Here is a 4507-nt window from a genome sequence, read left to right on the forward strand (position 1 = left end):
AGATTAATAAAAAAAAATTATTTTATCATAACAGTTTTTGTAACGATCAAATTATTGATTTAGAACAGTTTTTAAAAATTGTAACGTGTATTTTTATAGGTCATGAGAGGCGATTTTTGGAACAATCAAATTAAATTAAATTTAATCATTATTAGAACGGTCTTTGTTACACATCTGGATATGATTTTTGTAACACACTCTATACTACCTTTATTTATTTATTATCCATTTTCCTCTTTCTCTATATAATTTTCTTCATAATTTACTGAAAAATAATATACATTCATCTGGAATAAAATATGAAAATTTAAAAATATTTGTAAAACTTCTTAAATATGTAGTTAATTATTAAAATAAAAATAAATAATTTTAATATGTAGATTAAATATTGACAAAATCCTTCAACTTTCCGGGCTCTTAACTTTAGGCAAGAAGTTTTAATATGTATAATACTCTATATAATTTAAAGAACAATTACGATGAAAATACTTCAAAAAATTATCTAGGCAATTAACTTGTAATGTAATATAATAAAGACTGTTCAGCATCTTAATTATCTATACTAATTATCAATTATCATTAAAAATTTGTTTTCATTCTAGCAACTACCGCACGCTGTTTGTAAACGCATAATTTTTTTGAAGTAATAGTTAAGGTAAGTATAATTATTTTTCTAATTTCAAATAAAATAAAGTTGTACATTTCATGTTAATAAAGCTGTACAATTCATGTTTAATTCATGTTATTAACAAATCAAAATAATTCTTTGATTAAAAATAAAAAAATTGTACAAATTATTTGATTTGATTAAATATAAATAAAGTTGTAGAAACTACTTGATTTTTTTATTTTGTTATTAACATGCTATTTCGTTTGTTTAATTTAACCGAGTCCAAAATTAATTGTGTCAACGTGACAGCTCCGCAAACCATGTAGATATGGTCTTTTTATAAAGCATCTCCCTATCAATGTCTAAGACATAAAATTCTAAACCGATTCTCATCATAGACTTTGATATCTATGAATTCACTTACTTGTGTGTCTCCTAGACCAACATAGGAAACTCGTGTCTTTTTTTATCAACAAACGTAAACACAAACTTCTATAGAGTACACAACCTAGACAACATAGCATATTAGTGTCATCTCATGATGAGTGATAGATCATTTCTTAAAAACAAACCAACTTCCATGCATGTTTTGTCTGCAAGGGTACATGGCTTTTTAACAACCATGCATACATGAAACTATATCCGCCAAGATCAAGATACAACTGCCAATACATAAGGCTACTGTGGTTTTTAAGTCAAAAGACTAATTACAATACTATCACACCCCTAAGAGAGTTCTATTTATATTGATTATATTTGTGGCTTTTATAGGATAACTCCTACGAATTTGTTCAATAAACTAGACAACCCATGTCAAGCACCTGCTAAAGTGCATAGACTCGTAAACATCTATCGTTGATAAAATACAATGCTCATTATATGAATGCAATACTTAGTGCAAGTCTTTATAAAATCCTCCAATGGATTTTCTTGAGAATTATCTAATTGAACATTTTAAATTATTCAAAACAGATTACACTGAAAAAGATTGTTCAAAACATTAAGAGAAACCAACTAACTGAAAAGATCGTTCAAAATAGATTACAAGGAGCCAACTAATTGGCAAGCCGTTCACCTATTTTAACAATCTACAATGTTTTATTCGCATACAAAGCAGAAAGGAAATCAAATTAAAGAAAGCATGTAGTACGTAGAAATCTGCAGAACCACATCATGTTCCTCATGATGAATATAATCATCATGTTCCTCATGATGAATATAATCTTATATATATGTCCTCTTTTCCTGTCGCTGTGGTGGTGGCGGAGGACTGCTTGGTTGTGGGGGAATGCTTTGTTCTTCTCTGAAGAAATTCTCTGGATCAACTCTAGTTTTCACCTTAACCAATCGATCAAAATTGTTGTGGAAGTACTTTTCACCCCAAACTCTTGCTGTTTCAATACTTATCGGCCCTTCATTATTGTTCACTCCAATGTCAAGATCTCTATAACATAAGAAAGCTCCCCGTGGGTTGTACGTAACATAAGGAGTCACGTAATTGTAAAGTCTTCTAATCCAATTTATGTACTTGTCGGCATTATCTGCGTCTTTTGCTTCCCAGAACACCATATGATGGATCTTGTAAAGATAACCAGCCCTATAAGGAAAAGGGGTTGCATTATCAGGAATTTTAGCCATTTCTCCACCATATGGGGTAAAGAATAACTGTGCCAACTTGCCTTCGGGTTCGTAGATGTGTCTCCATATGCCTTCAAACCCTTCTATGGGAATTGGTTTCTGCACATAATCTGATTTTCCTTTGAAGTATCCTACATCATGTTGAACCCTGTCGAGCAAAGGTTCAAGTGAATCTATAGGCAATCCGGTATTGTACAGGATGGATTGGATCCAGCTCATTTCTGTGCAGTCTTCTCTTACTAACCGCAGTTCGGGGAATTTTTCTTTCATCAATGCAAGTAGTCTTTCGGTACGACCAAGGAAAACAGAGTTAAATGTTGCACGAATTGTCCTCATTCCTTCCGAGGTGGTGTTTCTTATAACGATGACTCTCATGAATAAGTCTTCATCGAAGTTAGGTGCGACGAACTGCCAGCGGTGAATGAGTCGAGTGGCTTGTTGCCCCAAATCCCTATGGATTGTGAAAACAGTGACTTTTTCTGGAACATCCACCAATTGTACTTTCCATGCAACAATGACGCCAAAACTGGAACCTCCACCACCCCTAATGGCCCAAAATAAGTCCTCACCCATCGACTTTCTGTCGAGAATCCTGCCATTAACGTCTACTATCCTAGCATCAACAACATTATCTGGAGCTAGGCCGTATTTTCTGAGCAATACGCCCCAACCTCCCCCACTGATGTGCCCGCCGACACCAACAGTTGGGGAAAAACCGGCTGGAAACCCCAGTCTTAGGCTTCTAATCGCAATATTATAATATAACATGCCAAGGGTTGCACCACCTCCAACCCATGCAGTTTTTTGCTCAACATCAACTGTTACTTCACTGAGGTTCAGCAAATCAAGGATCACAAATGGGACTTCAGATATATAAGACCGTCCCTCAAAGTCATGGCCGCCACTCCGAGTTTTAATTTGCAATTGATTTTGTTTGGCACAGTAGATGATAGGGGGGATTTGGTCCTCGTACTCGGGGGTTATTATCACTAGCGGTTTTGGGGTGGAAGCTAACATGAATCTTTTGTTTCGGATTGAAAAATCTAGGACAGACTGGTAAGAAGAGTTGATTGGGGTGTAAACAAGGTTAGAAATTGAGGAATAGTTTTGGATTTCTTCTTTGAGACAGTCAAGAAAACCATCCACGTTGGCGTCGGCAGCAGAAGCTGCAGACGACCACGAAAAGACAATAAAAAGAAAGAATATGAGAGTGGAAATGGTTGGAGTCTTCATGATTGTGAGATGCTGTAGTTTGTGGTTTTGGGAGCAGAAATGTGTCGTATTTATAATGGTAGTCGATGGGTGAATTACGTTCACATTGCGATTTTAAGTAGGAATCTGATGAATTAAAATGCACCTCCTGACTTCCATTTCTGTATATAAAATTAGTTAACAGAATTAGCAGACCAAATTAGGCAACCAATCCATAAAATTTTCATATAATAACAGTACGAATTTAATACAGAAAAGATACAATTTGATAGCGCGCTTGATAACGTTTGCTTGTTTTAAATACATTAAATGATGTTGCTGTGTTTGGTTTATTGTAATGAAATTAGATTACAATTAGTCTCATCTTCTAGGCTGATCCTTGTAATCAAATTATAGATTTTCTAAGTCAATATTGTTGACTTGAAATACTCATAAATGAAATAATGAAAAATTACAATCACCCTCCTTAAATGAATTACAATTATATTAATTAGATGTTATTAAAATTAATAAGTTACAATTTAAAATAATTTATGCAATTTATATAAATTATATTAAAATTAGTAAAATAAATAATTTATTTATTAAAAGTGTATTTTAAATTATTTTTAAAAAATTATTCCTTCTTTCCACTCCTATAGCAATGCCCACCCTCAACCATTGCGCTTGCCCTTGTTCCCACCTCCCCATTGCGGCCTTAATCCTCTCCCACCTTGCACCCAGCCTTTCATCTTCCTCCACCATCGTTCGCCATAAAAATATGTATATATAAATGTATAAATATATACATATAAATAAATGGAATTATATAAATATCTATGACTTATTAATTTTAATAAAATTTAGTTGCAAACAAAAATAAAAAATAAATATTTAATGTTAAGAATTTAAAATAATTTATACAAGTGTGATAATTTTTTAATTTGAATTTATAAGCTAGGAAAAACTAATTTTTATTAATATATTAATTACATAACTTAATATTTTAGTTATTAAGAGGTGTAACTTTATATACAGATTCAATAAAAGAATAGTTCATAAATAATT

At 32.5% G+C, this 4507-nt stretch overlaps 1 pseudogene; it reads right to left on the reverse strand.

Moving 5' to 3' along the window:
* Nucleotides 1-1819: 1819 nt before the first annotated feature.
* On the reverse strand, nucleotides 1820-3499 carry LOC105178695 (berberine bridge enzyme-like 8 pseudogene; annotated as a pseudogene).
* Nucleotides 3500-4507: the final 1008 nt, after the last annotated feature.

The sequence above is a fragment of the Sesamum indicum genome, linkage group LG12, assembly GCF_026168435.1.
Source record: "Sesamum indicum cultivar Baizhima isolate 11 linkage group LG12, ASM2616843v1, whole genome shotgun sequence".
Taxonomy (NCBI): Eukaryota; Viridiplantae; Streptophyta; class Magnoliopsida; order Lamiales; family Pedaliaceae; genus Sesamum; species Sesamum indicum.